The sequence below is a fragment of the Danio aesculapii genome, chromosome 7 (assembly GCF_903798145.1).
Source record: "Danio aesculapii chromosome 7, fDanAes4.1, whole genome shotgun sequence".
Classification (NCBI taxonomy): Eukaryota; Metazoa; Chordata; class Actinopteri; order Cypriniformes; family Danionidae; genus Danio; species Danio aesculapii.
The window spans coordinates 21,835,964-21,852,152 of record NC_079441.1 but is presented as its reverse complement, the minus strand read 5'-3'; positions in this window follow the sequence as shown (position 1 = coordinate 21,852,152).

The window sequence follows — 16,189 nt, the reverse complement described above, 5'->3', positions numbered from 1 at the left end:
TGTACAACAAGCAGCCATGATTCATGGTACTTTTTTTTAGAAATGGTTTGAAGTGAGAATGACTCTATTCAAATGTATATTAAAGTTTTTTTTTTATTTATTATTTTAGATGCGACGTGGTGGCGCAGTGGGTAGCACAATGACCTCACAGCAAGAAGGTTGCTAGTTCAAGCCTCCGCTGGGTCGGTTGGCATTTCTGTGTGGAGTTTGCATGTTCTCCCCATGTTTGCGTGGGTTTCCTCTGGGTGCTCCAGTTTCCCCCACAAGTCCAAAGACATGTGGTATAGGTGAATGGGGTAAGCTAAAATTGTTTGAAGTGTATGTGAATCAGTGTGTATGAATGTTTCCTAGTGATGGGTTGGGGCTGGAAGGGCATTCGCTGCGTAAAACATATGCTGGATATGTTGGCGGTTCATTCACCTGTGGCCACCCCGCATTAATAAAGGGACTATGCCAAAAAGAAAATGAATTAATAAAAGAATATTATTTTAGATTAACTTTAGATTCTATGGGTCCAAAATATTTATATTGAATTGATTTCTAGGCAAAAACTGATAAAAAACAAAACATTTTTTCACAATCTGGTTTATTTTATTTTATTTTGTTTGTTTTAGTCTTTGGTACTTTTATATAAGTCTATTATGCTTTTCATATTTTTCTATGTACACCTCTGATATTGTTTTGTATAAGTCGTTCATGCATTAATAAAAAAAATTTGAGCTCGCAGGAGAAATAAGCAAGAAGGTGAACTTTATCACAGAAAAAATAATAATAATAAAATAAAACTAAACTGGAATGTCAAAAAAAGTATGTTTTTATCCTAGAAATCAATTCAGTATATAGATATTTTTAATTAATCTAAAATAATAAATAATATAAACATATAAAATAAATAAATAAATATACATTTGAATACTCATTCTCACTACAAACTGTTCTAAAAAAGTACCATGTGTCATGGCTGCTTGTTGTAACAGTTCCCTAAATGTGCCACAACTAACCCTAAAGATGATTCAGCTTTTTTTGTGTGTGCATTTCTCTTTTATTGTACCATGCCTCAGCAGTGAAAGCGTAGGACAAACAGGGCTGTCCCTTCAGAAATGTACCAGATGTATTTGTTACTGGTTCTGGGCCCACAAAGCCTGCATCCCAAAGGAAGCCTTTTACATTTCCCAGAAACCCTTATGAGATATAAACTATGTACACCCTCACACTGACACATACAGCAATTTTTTATAATGTTAAGTTTAAAGTTACAAGTGATTTACACAATACACACAGCACATTTTTCTACGAAAGCTTAGGCAGCTGACTTGTTGCCTACTATTAAGTGTTGACTGTGGAGGAAGTAATTGTGCATGAAAGCACCTTGCAAAGCTGATTTCAGACATACTTCTGAGACAGCATAATGAATTTATCGTGTACAACAAAATAGAGCTCTCTTGATATCTAAGGGACTATTTGGTTACTACAATACTAACCTCTCACTATAAAAGTCAAAAATGAACATTCACACACAAATTGACGCCCAAAGTGGCACTTATTACTAATTTAATAGGTGCATTATGAATGACATGCACTATTCTATGCCATTTTGTAGTATAAATAGTGTAAGTAGTGCATTCACACTGAAAATTAAAAACCTTATTAAAATAATAAGTGGACTTTAAAGGCCTGGATGATGCCCTTATTCAACCGTTACAAATAGGTATGGAGGTTGGATTATTTATTTTGGAATGTAAGCAAATTCTACTACATATATTATATATTTATTATTATTATTATAAAATTATTATTTTTTTGGGAAGTGAACTTTAAATACCTGGATGATGATGAACTTATTCAATAGATAATAAGAAGTTCTCCTCCTGTACATAAGTGGTTATGCCTTCTAAATGGTAAATACGGTTAAACTCATGAGTTACTATTTGGACATTTGGATACTTTTTTCACAAACTTGGCAATCTTTAAAATGGTTTGAATATCTCTTTAGTAAAAAAATACTTCAGTAATCCATTTGGGATGTCAATAAATACATACACTACTCAGTTGAGTGTATAAATGCATAGTTATTTGGGAAGCAACTCGTGTTTGTCTTTTAGCTCAACTGTCAGAAATGGCATAGACAAACTTCAAAATTAGATCAGAAAAAGGTACCTCCTGACTCCCGAGACTAGCTGTGACGTAGAATCATCTCCGGTCTCTTTTAACATACAGTACTCTCTTAAAATGCATATGTAATTCCTTAATCAGCAGTTAATGATGCAATTAAGTAGTAGCTGGTAACAGGTTGTTTAATTTAATAAATGGTATTTTACTTGGTGTAGCTAGAGAAGAAACTTAACATTGTTTTTTTGCACAGATATAGACCAGTTTTACTATTAATATCATTAATTCAAATACTCTCACACTTGAACACTATTCCTTGTTACATATTATATAGTCGGAACAAGACATTTCCTCTCCATTTTTTAGCTAATGCCACAAAAAAGATAAGTTTCAACATGAATGGATGGAAAACTTCCATTTTACACATAAACGGACTGCACTCAATTGAATTATGAAGCACACTTTTTATATTTGTGTGCTTTTTTCCCCTATTTACCATCCCGTGCCTCCAACGCATTAACTGTAACTGGCCAAAAGCATTTCTTGCCATTAACACCCACCACCATCTCAGATGAACACAGAATATTTAATGCAACGAAGCACATGCTGTTCTGAGACCAGTTTTAGTCATTGCTCTCACTACATTATGAAATCAAGAGGCCAGCAAACTATATTTCATATGTTAATCATAACTGAATGTTCATGTTCTGTATTATTTTAAAATTGCAACAGTTAAAGCCAGAATTATTAGCCCCCCTGAATTATTAGCCCTCTGTTTATTTTTTCCCCTATTTCTGTTTAATGGAGAAAAGATCTCAACAACAAATTTCTAAACTTAATAGTTTTAATAACTCATTTCTAATAACTGATTTATTTAATCTTTGCCATGATGACATTACGTAATACTTGACTAGATATTTTTCAAGACACTTCTATACAGCTTAAAGTGACATTTAACTAGAGTAATTGGGTTAACTAGGCAGGTTATGGTAGTTAGGCAAGTTATCGTGTAATGATGGTTTGTTATGTAGACTATCAAAAAAAATATATATATAGGGGCTAATAATTTTGACCTTAAAATGGATTTTAAAAAATCCAAAACTGCTTTTATTCTAGCCGAAATAAAACAAATAAGACTTTCTCCAGGAGAGAATATATCATCAGACATACTGTAAAAATGTCCTTGCACTGTTAAACAACATTTGGGAAATATTTAAAAAAGAAAAAAATTAAAAGGGTGGCTAATAATTCTGATTATAACTGTACATCCACTTATGCAATAATGAGTTGTAATGACTCCTACTTCAACAATATGGCAGATACCAGAGAGTATACATGAATCAGAGAGTGAAATTCAATACATTTTAAGACCTTTTTAAAGACTCTTTCCATACATTTTAAGACATTATAACCACTTCAGAAACACTAGAAACACTGGCAAGATCCTAACATAAAGTATATTTACTAAATATTAATTTAAGAAACTAATCCAAAACTAAACCATTATTCACATATTTAATAAAAATCTATCAAATCTAGCTAATTCAGCAGGTTGGCACCTATAGAGCTGCAGAAATAATGGCGTTGCCTTGGTTACTGCAGAAAACAAAGCAGCATGATGTCAAATCTAGCAGGATTTCGTTGATTTTTCATATACTACACAGCATCCTGATATTCACAGATTTAATTCAGCCAAACTTTAGCATACAACTATGCATAGCATATTCAAAAATTCTATTACATTTAATACCTTGCAAAATAGCATTTAAGACTTTTAAATACTTTTTAGGGGCCTTAAATTTCACTACATTGATTTATCAACTTTTATTATTTTTTAAGACCCCGCAGACACCCATACACTCAATTTCTGGCGTTAGAATAACATGAAACAAACTGAAGTGCGCTTTCATGTTCAGTAAATACCTGAGTGTTTGCATTGACTTTGCTGCAGCCACTATATCCAAACCAGACTCGTTCAAATTCATGCATGACATGCCACATGTACATTTCTTATGCTTTAATTGGTCTGAAAAAGAGAGAGAGAGAAAACAATTAATGAACCGTTGTAAAGTATAATTTAAAGTAATCATTTAAACTGATTGTTGGTTGTGTCCCAATGTCCAGCACTTTTTCACTCATTATTTGGATGGATGGAGTCACTTCTTATATTTCTAATTTTCAATTAAAGAAAGTATACTATGAAATTGCTCAAGTGTGAGGGACACCCCATCCCACAAACTACCGGCTTACTCATTATTTTGGATGCAGCTTTCTGCTGCCACCCAGCGGTTTACATCAAAACACACTTCTCTGTCTGATTGCAGGGGATCCCAATTAAATAATCATCAAGGTCACACAATAATTATGTTCAGCTGCGAAGTGTTAAAACGCCACTTCTAACTACAGTTAGTTTTAGATGTAGAGCAAACAATTTAAAGCAGGATTTTACCCGACTCTCCAGTCAACACCTGCTACGAGATCAAACAGACGATGTTACAGAAAGACACAGACCTCGGAGATCTCGGAGAAAGAGTTTAATGCTCCCCAATGAGCTGCCGTGACCCTCGGGCTTCGACATCCTCCGCGCACTGCAGAGGAGCAGCCAATCTGCCGCGAGCAAGAGGAGGCGCGCACGGCCATCAGTCAGTCAAATGCACATGGATTACACACATGCAAGTCTTACTATAAGATTTATTTTGCTAGTATTTAAAGTAACGACCAAATAAACGCAATTAGATGAAATATTCAGCAGCGTTGTCTTGTTGCTTTCGCAGAATGGGCAAGCAGCAGATGGTCCAAGATGCAAAAGAATTGGTTGATGGTTTATCGGTTGCTATGAGAACGCCTTATTGGGTTGAGGAATGGATTTACGATTGTACGGGTGGACAGAAAGATGGCTAAACAGACAGACAGACAGACAGACAGACAGATAGATAGATAGATAGATAGATAGATAGATAGATAGATAGATAGATAGATAGATAGATAGATAGATAGATAGATAGATAGATAGATAGATAGATAGATAGATAGATAGATAGATAGATAGATAGATAGATAGATAGATAGATAATTCACTGCCATGTTTGTCATACTCATTTGCAGCAAAGCATGAACACTGGCAGCCTCTCTTTGATCTTCAGTGAAAGCAGCAGGTTTGTTTGTACGTATCTGACTATTAGGTTATGCTTGATACAAATGTGATTACACATGCAGCCCACAATTACTGACGCACCACATTTACCATCTGAATTCCCAGAAAAATATCCACCTGAACTGTTCTCTGTGCGAGGTGGGAGTATATAAATATTTAAAAGTGTGTGTGTGTGGATTTCGGTCTCAAAGGAACTGAATACTAATCGTGCAAAAGAGCACAACTGGAACAGGATTATAATTTTAACAACAGTGCACTGGGGAAGCGCACTAGCAGAAACCGCTAATTGGTTCAACAGTTGAGGAATATTATCTAAAGATCAGTGAATCATTTAGAGCGATCCCAATGGACTCCTCGACGGAGCGAACAACAGCCATTGCCCTTTTGTACTGACTAGAGAACAGCTTTGCGATTTCTTAAATAAATGTAGGATAAAGATGAGGCTAAGGGTGCTGATTCCAGAGCACGAATACAAAATGGTATTGTGGCTTGAACTGGTTTAGGGAATTATATTCTTAGACATTGTTGTGGAAACTAATGCAAAAAAGGACTTACAAATGGTAGAATGACAAAATGCACAGCAATGTTTCTATATACTGAAAGCAAACCAAATGATGGTTCAACAGAATTTGCCATGCTTGGAATCTAAATGTGCAGGCAGCCTGGTCAAGGGATAATGCAATTTTTTGATTACCAAACCTTCCAGTTTCATTGCTGGTATTAAACCAAGCAATGAACCCACTGTATGGACCTGAAGATGTTGCAACCCAGGCTCATTATTGATACGTACCCCAATACAAATTTCTGGAGACCGCGAAGTACGTCCCAGGAGGTAGGTTTTTATTTTTATTTTTTCTCACGAATTGACCAGAGGTCAATTTTTCAGATCTTAAATTTCTCTCACGAGTGCCATTCGTTCTTGCTGTTCTCATGTAAATGCACCAGAGGCTGCTGACGACTGACTGACTGACAGATCATCCAACCCACCTTCCCTAAACCCAACTGATAGTGTTTTCAAAAGCACTGATTGACCCGCCCACCACCTTCCCTAAACCCAACCGACAGTGTTTTTTTTTAAAAGCAATGCAGAAAAAACCCTCGCGGCTACCTGACTTTTACCACGTTTTGAGATCTTACTATGTTCTCACCGTGTTATTTACTTGTTTATTTTATTTTTTTGTCTTTTGTTTTGCCTGCTTTCTGGAACTGTTCTTCACCTGTCCCGAACCTCCTTGTCAAGGTCATCTCCTCTCTGCGTCTCAAGTCTGCCGACATAGGCGGCGAGTCACTGGGCAAACTGGTAACAACAGAAAAGCCATCTACATGAGGCAAGCAGTCAGCTGGTAGAGTGAAGAGAAACAGAAGCCTATTATAAATTATGCCACCCTGTAGTATTCGTTATAAAGATGAAATTTAGCCATACGTAGCTCTGGATACATAATGTGTACATGGGTAGGTTTTTACAATGAGCCTGTGTTGTGACTTTTTAGTACTGGTTTGTAAAATTTCTACAAATCTAAAAATCAGCCTTTAAGCCCTACTATCAGTTCTTTCTGGCTAGCCTTTGCCTCGCATGACCTGCAATCTTCACACAGATTTGCTTTCCTCTCCCATCTTCACACTTTCCATAAATACACAAATGCCTGAACCCCTGCTGTCTTCCTCTTAGGGCTAATACGAAATGACACGCTCTTCTCATCAGTCAGAGAGGCTGTGGGTGAGAGCTAAGGAAACGTCTATCCTAAGTTGATGCCATCACTTGTCTTTGACCCCCTTTGGGATTACACTTCACACATGGGCACCCGCTGCTCACGCAACCCTTCATGATCCCCACCGGACACCGGTTAACCACTGCAGGCTAAATCCCCCATTCAGGAAAGAAGAGATCTTAGGGAAAAAACAAAGAGAGTGGTTGGATAGAAACAGTAAGAAGAACGTGATAAACAGTGATCTGTGCCAATAAATATGATACTGCCATTTTTAGATGACAAACTGACCTAGGTAGACCTCTGCAACAGCAGCTCCAGCTCACACAGTGTTTAAATTTCCCTATTAAATGCTGCTTCACTTTATTTTATCTAATAAACACATTAATGACAGAAAGGCAATGAATTTGTCTGACATTAAAAGAACTAGTTGAGCAACCTCAACCTCCATCGTGCTCGATAGTAATGTCTTTACTTTGTTTGAGGCTTGATGAGTATTTTGCAGCTTTAAGCACCAGCTGGTTATGGAACAAAAACAAGAAAAAAAGTCTGCTGTGGATGCGGGATTTATGAAGCTTAAGATCACACCGGTGTGATCCCTGGAGCGTACAATCACACTGGTGTGATGGGAATGTTTAGTGCATCACATCATTAACCTTCTAAATTCAAATCTACTTCCTGCATTTCTCACGCTGAGCCATTAAAGAGGCATGTGGCACTTGTCATATGACAAGTTAATGTTTTCAAACAAATAATGTCTATTTTAGGCTTCAGACATTTACTTACACATTAGCAATAGCAAAACGTAACTAACGATTTGTGAAAATACACGTTAATGTCTATGAAGATGGCTGTGATTAGAATTTTACACAATCAGATGAGAGACACATATTTTTAGAATGTTTGCTCTATTGTTTCCTAGTTAAACAGCAACTTATTATCATGATGTTTAGAAGTTGATGAACTAACAGCTCATTTTTCACACAATAGCTTTCCAGCGACAACTTAATTGATTTATGTTCAATCCATTTAAATTTGTACAAACGATTATGCTGACTTAATTGATTTGTGCTGGGACAATATCAAGAAATTGACGTTAGTCAATACTTTCATTTAAGGTAAAATAAACAAAAAAGGATATATACACAAATCACCAGGGCTGCGGTGTCACATGAAAAAAATTTACACATCGCCACGGAAACTTTAAAGTGATGCCATGGAAACTTGTAAGAATTGCTGGCTGATGGATGCTCACCGTACATACCTGGCAACATCCCAATGTTCGGTGAGCATCCATCTGCCAGCAATTCAAAGGTTGCATAGGAAGAACAACGACTCATGACTATACTGAAAAGAAAGGGAATGCGACCATTTTTATATTTATTTCAAAGTGCTTTCATGCCAAAATCAAGTGAAAGCATTATTCTCTTTAACATAAAGAAATTTCTATGTTTACTAATGGTGAAATAAAAAATAATAATAAAAAAAACTCATACGGGTTCAGTTGGAGAAATTAGAACAGATACCCAAACTAGGGCCTGCTGACCAAAGTTGGCCCATGCATGGTAACCTTCGATTTGGCCCACTATCCCATCTGAGAAGAGTATGCAAATGATGGTGAGGGCTTGGGCGAATAACTTCAGATCATCATTTCTAATTTAATGTAACTATTTTTGTTTGTTTGTTTGTTTTATTGCTGAGCTTCAAAAAAAGCAAACAAAAATTAAATGTTTTATTTAAATGTTGTAAATATATCAGATTTTTAAAAAAGTAAATGCTTTCACTTTACAATGCAGAAGACATCGGCAGGCAAATCAGGTGCAGCTGGACTGTATTCGGCATTGAACTACTGTAATAAGTTCTTATTTTTGAGTAATTATAAATAGTTTTAAATTATACTGCATTAAATAATATAAAGCAATGTTTTCTACTTATTTTTACATTTTTATTTAGGAAATTACTCAGCAACTTTAATGTATATTTGGTATATTTATCTTCGGCCCACCACCCTCAATCAAGTTTTATTTTTGGCCCTTCATAAAAAAAAAAGTATTGGGCACCCCTGATTTAGAACTTGGGTGTAAAAGGGTTAAATATTGCTTTGTGATAAATTTTAAAACTTTATTAATCACCTTTGAACCATTAATTCATGATCCTTCACATTTATTTAACCAACACTTTACACGATGATGCCAACACTCAAATACATACAATAATAAAATATACTACATTACATAACTTTATTGCTTTAGGTATAAAAAAAATAAAATTGTAATGGTTTGTGGAACATCTAATTGACCTTAAATATTGCCCAAGGGGCATACACTCAGTAATAATTTAAGGGGTGTGTACTATGTGTATTATTTTATGAGCCATCCTCAACATCTGCTGTTCATAATAAGAGGCTATCCTTCACAGGGAACCACCCAGTATTGTTGGGCGCATATTAACAATACCTTTTTTTGTTCTTTGCGGACAAGTAAAATCAACAAATTGGTTTCCACAACCAAAACAGTATTTGATGTGCATTATTGATAACTGCATTTGTATTTTTGGTCAGCCTTTTATTAATAATGGTTTCTACATATTTATATGCTTCCATTACATCAACCTGTGTGTCATTAATGATAGTCATTTCTTTAGTTTTTGACACATTCAGATCTAATTTCAACCTGAAGTGAAGGCACACAAAACTGAACAATATTTCTTGATCTGAATTTGAAAGCAAAGACAAAAGCACAGTGTCATCCTCATATTTTACCTGTCAGATACCTATTGTTGTGTCAGTCCTGGCCTACTTTTCTCTTTACCCATTCAAACAGCTATCAACAGAATTAAATAAGTAGGAAACCCTGTCAAAACATTTCACATTATCATCGATTTCAAACAGCCCTTACAGGCTTGCATTTATATCTCAAAATACACCGTTAACAAGATTTATAAATTACACAGTATTTAATTGTAATATGAGCTGTATGTTACTGTAGGAGAGTTGTGCAGTATATTACTGTATTTAAAGTTGCATTGTGAAAATTACTGAATATTTTAAAGTAAATATATACAATACTGTAAATACATATACAGCAAGATAAATGGTGCTGTACATGCAAAAACATTATTTTTACTGTAATTGATTTACAGTAAGCTACTAAATAAATACAACTACACTATTAACTATTATTTTTGCAAATTACACAGTATTTCACTTTAATATGAACTATTATGCAGTGTGTTAATGCATTTTAAAGTTGCATTGTAAAAATTACTGTATATTTAAAAAAAATTACTGCAAATATATTTACTGTAAATACATATATAGCAAGATAAATGGTTCTGTAAATGCAAAATTTTTGCTGTAATTAATTTACAGTAAGTTACTAGGAGACTGCAGCACTATAACTACACTGTTAATGAGATTTTTGTAAGTTACACAGTATTTAACTGTAATAAGAACTGAGTTTTACTGTAGGGCAGTTATGCAGTACGTTACTGTCTTTTAAAGTTGCATTGTGAAAATGACTGTATATTTTACAGTATATGTACTTATAGTATTGTATATCTTAAGAGCAAGATAAAGGGTGCTGTAAATGTAAATGCAGCATTTTTGCTGTAATTAATTTACAGTAAGTTACTGGCAGACTGCTGCACTACAACTACACTGTTAACAATTTTGGTAAATTACACAGCATTTAACTGTAATATGAACTGAATTTTACTGTAGGAAATTGTAAATACAGATATAGAGCAGGATAATTGGTGCTAAAAACGCAAATACATTATTTTGCTGTAATTGGTTAACAGTAAGTTACAAGCAGGCTGCTGCACAACAACTACACTGTTAACAATTTTTGTAAATTATTTGTAGAGTTTTACTGTAGGACAGTTATACAGTCTGTTACTGTATTTAAAGTTGCATTGTGAAAATTACTGTATATTTTACAGCAAATATATACAATACTGTAAATACATATACAGCGGGATAAATGGTGCTGTAAACAGTACAGCATGTACATTGTTTTTGCTGTCCCTGATTTACAGTAAGTTACTGTGAATTCTACAGGAAATTGTAAACAGTGTATAACTTAAACCAAAGCAGAAACAGGTGACTTTATTCTTCTCATTGATTCTAAATACGTTGAAATCTTATTTGTATCTTTCAATACAATCTGTGATGGTCATGTTTAGGGGTGCACATTTTCATACAAATGATATTGCATGATTTCAAAATGAGCACTAATTTCCATTTGAGACTGGATTAGATAATCTGCTTAACTTCACTACTTACAACTTTAAAAAAAAAATATTAGTATTTTACTAGTATTTATTCCTTGAAACTTACATGAAATTAAATTAAATTCACATCTTTGTTCTCTCCGTACACCTGCCACACTCTCTATTCTCTGAAACAGGAAATGATTACAGTTTGACACATAGATATGGAGGGAAAGTGAAGTTAAAGGGATAGAAAACTGAGAAATTTGGAGGAAAAGGAAAGGTCAAGCTTCTGCCTGACAGAGTGTCACCTGAAGATTAGAAACAGCTGCAATAATTCTTTCTCTTGCTTTCTTTCCACCTTTCATGAATGTGCAATTTCAGATACATTTCACCGGTTCTTACTCCATAACTCACCCTTAAATCATTCAATCAATTTATCATTACAAACCTATAAACTGTAGAATTTTGTTGTAACGAAACTAAATTACTGTAGGACTATCCCCTCAATTATTTTATTCTTCTAATCCACCATCAAAAGCTATCACAGACACAGACTGTTAACTGATGAAAATAACAGCACCTTGTTCATTTTTATACATTAAAACAGCTCGTTACGATGCTTGATGTTGCAAACTGATATTTTCTTATTATATTATTCTGCTTTGTCTGAATAGTCATGAACTCACTTGTTTGTAGAGCAAGTAGTTTGAATGTTTCAGAGTATAAACAGCAATCAGAGAGTGAAATTCAGTAACTTTCAAGACCTTTTTAAAGACTCTTTCCATCCATGTTAAGACCTCATCACCACTTTAGGTTTCACCCGGTAACATTGGCGACATTTTAATGTACAGTACTGTATATTTACTAAATACTGATTGTAAGAAACTAATCCTAAACTAAAACATTATTCATATACTGATTAAAAAGCTAATTGGGCCTGTAGAAGTCCAGGATTTTATCAATTTCATAAACTACACAACACCCCAATAGTCAGATAAAATTTAAGCACTTTAAATGACAACTATACACTGTAGAATAAAATATTATACAAATTGTAATACCTTGTAAAAAAGCATATGAGACTTTTTCATACTTTTTAAGGGCCTTAAATTTCTCTAAGATGATTTATCAACTTTTAATACTTTTTAAGACTCTGCAGACACCCTGTGTTTTCTGCCGTTTATTATTCCTGGTCATTTCTCCCATACACAACTGAATCGGAAGTTCTAAAACAATCGCAAAAACGAGCGCACTTCCGCATTGAAGAATAAGGTCAATAGTTTGGAACATTGGAAAATATAATTTTCTATTAATTAACATTGTTACTTATTCTCATTATAGTGTTTTTTTTATTTCTGTACACATTTAGTGTAATTATTTTAACCAAATTTCTATGTAAATATGATAATACTCAAGTTTAGAATAACTACAGTATATAGTTACTTGTATGAAAGAAGCAACTCTTAGTGTGATGAATTAAAATTATAAATGAGTTTAAAACACTGGATAAATATAATGTCCTATTAATGAACATTGTTACACTGTAAAAAAAATCCTGCTTGTCTTAAATTTTTACATTGCATCAAATTAACCTTACAAGTCCATTAAATGTATGTAACATTGACTTAAAACAGCTTGCGTAACTTGCAAAATTAAGTTAGAACATGATTAACTTAGTTTAATAAGTTACAATGACCTAAAATCATATGCTGTCATGACTAATTGAATATATATTTTACACAGTGTACTTATTATTCTCATTATAGTGTTTTTTTATTTTTATTTCTGTACACATTTAAGTCCCTTTCACACATACAGACCTTTTCTAGAAAATTACCGGCAATTTTCCGGAAAGGTCTGCATGTGTGAACAGGCCCTTTTTGAAAATACAGGTAAATTCAGCAATTATCCGGACAGAGAAGTTGTAACATTACCGGTAATTTGCCGAAATGCTGTGCTGTGTGAACGCAGATGGAAAGTTGCCTGAAAAAGCGCATTCATGATTAGAACGCGCTGACGTGAGATGTGTTCTCCAGCCAATCAGAACATTCAGACACATTCACACCCGCGCTGTTTATGAAAATAAAAGCCATTGAATATTTTTCCAGACACATTTAGCTGTTAGATGTTAGTCAGATAACATTTCTATGTTCCTTCTAAATGCCAACTGTGGAAAAAACGACCGATAAAATGCTTATGATAAGCCGCTGTTTGTTTACCTTCAAGCTCTGCTTCATTTGCTTGACACGTGTGCAAGTGAAGTAAAGGAGTGCTGCGATGAGTGCCAACACACACACATATCGACATGCAAAAGTGTATCTCCATATGTTTTCATCGAAGTTGCTCACAATACTTATCCATTCACAGAATTTGTAATGTCGTCAAATGTGTAAACCTTTAGCTGTAGTTCGTTCTTCTGCCTTTGGATGTCTCTGGGACAAAGCAGCTGCATGAATGCTAAAGCTTTAAATAAAAGTGAAAAAGACTGACCGCTACTATGTTTACAAATACAAGTGCAGCCGTTTAGAGCTCATTTCTGGTTAACGATGTCAGAATTTACCAGTATCTTGGAATGGATGTGTGAATGGTCTTTTCTGGAAAAATACCGGCACGTCCTTGCCTGTGTGAACAGTGCTGTTTTGAATTTAGCAGTAAAGTCGTTCCAGAAATTTTCCAGATATTTCCGGTATCACTGTGTGAAAGGGGTTTTAGTTTCATTATTTTAATCAAATGTCTATAATGCAATATTTGCTTATAAAATTTAAATTTTTATCATATTTAAAATGTTATAAATTATGTTATAATTATTATAATCACTTGCTTATTTTTAGATAGTTCTATTTTACATAATAGTTTTTTTTATTTTATTTAATCTTAAATAAGATCCTAATTTGATCAAAAAATTACACAAAAGTGAAGATAACCTTACAGACTAAATCTTGGAACAATTAACTGCTACAAATAATTACTTTGGCTTACTTTTATACATGCAAAAATGTATTTTAACTGATATGTCTTTATTTTAATTAGCTACTTTATTAATATTTTGTATTTATTCATTCCTTTTCTTTTCCTTTATTAATCAGGGGTCGCCACAGCAGAATGAACCACCAACATATCCAGCATATGTTTCAAGCAGCAGATGCCCTTCCAGCAGCAACCCATCACTGGGAAACCCCCATACATACTCATTCGCATAGACTATGGACAGTTTAGCTTACCCAATTCACCTATACCACATGTCTTTAAACTGTGGGGGAAACCGTATCATGTAGGACATTCATGTGAACATGGGGAGAACATGCTAACTCCACACAGAAATGCCAACTGACCCAGCTGAGGCTCGAACCAGCGACCTTCTTTCTGTGAGGCGATTGTGCTACCCACTGCACCACCGTGACACCCTCCGTCTGTTGTTATTTATTTTTACATGTATAAATGTAAGGTTTTTATTATTCTTCAGTCAACTTGCGTAACACTTGAAATTCTTTTCCAACCACAGTTTGAAAGCCACAAGTTCAGAGTACAACCTATACTTCTCCCCAGGGTGATAATAACAGGCTACAATTATTATAGCACTTCAAATAAATCCAGCTGGCAGAGAAACCGTCAACTACTGTATCCTCAAATGATTATCTTTTTTCATTCATAGCCTATGAGTACTGCATACGTTTCTGCTTGAACCACAACAAGAGCATGTCCATATACTTGCTTCTCATGGCTATTTCTTTGCCTATTTTAACTCCATGATAGTGCAGCCCGCTCCACCCACTCAAGAGATACACAGCAGTGTCATTAAGACAGGAAGCAGAAAGAAGCCTGAAAGAAGCAGAGTGCTGCATTAAAGAGCCCTCTCTGAAAACAGCTTGAAATTGGAGAGGGCTGCGACTGGGGAAAATCACAGTAAATAAAAAACTTCACACTGAGAATGTTTAAGCTGCTGCTGTCAAACAGACATTGAATAGAGGCACACTGGCTTGCTCGCAGCAGATAAATACATTTGATGAGGCAGTCACATGCGCACACATACTCACGCGCACAATGCTCCAGCATCTGCTGACGAGCGAGTTCCAGCGTTTGGGAAGCGTCAGCAGCTTTCTGCGCGGTCGACGTGAGTTCAGTAATAGTCTTCTCAGCTGAATGGAGGGATTGCAATGCATTTATTTAGTCATCAATACAGCATCTCAGGACAACTTGAGCACCAGATTGGCAAGCACTTCTTTATTAAAATGGTCAAACTGAAAGTGAATATATATTTGCTGAAGCTGTTTACAATAAGATAAACAAGGCTATGAAACAAACTAGGACACAAATATGGGGGTCTCTTTTCAGTTGTGTCTATTCAGAGTGAGATTGCACTCACACATCAAAGAGTTTTATACAAGAGTATCAGGTTATATGATACTGCATCAATGTGCTGTTGTAGATTAGTGTTACTAAAGTGCATGCATACTTGTGAGAAAGGTATGAGAGTGTGATGATGTAATAGCTTACCCACAATGCTGTGCAGAGAAGATGAATGGGGGAGTGAGAGTGAAGGTGATTGGTGGGAGCCTCCATCAATGAATAGCCCTTGCAGGGCCAATGCTCAACTAATTTTGAGACTTCTTGTAATTCAGATCATGGTTACTTTCTGTATTCATAAGATAGTCGGGAAAATGCAATGAAAAACATGACTCCTTGTAAAAACAGTTCAACGTTTTCATGGTGTTTTTAGCACACAAACAAAACCTCTCCTTCAATGCATTGATTGTTTGTACCTTAATCCCTTGCCTGGGATGCTGGAACTGGATTTTATGAAGTACAAGCACAGCCTCATGTGCCACAGCAGGTACAAATCTGAATGTCAATAAAACTAGCAGATGCACGATTCAAAGAAATCAGACTTTCTAAAAATAACCAGCCTTGTAAAGACATCTGTTGTTGGAGTATTTGAAAGTGTCCTCATGGTGAGGGACGCACGCGCCACTGAACACCCATCCAGCTTTTGAATGAAACGCATTAC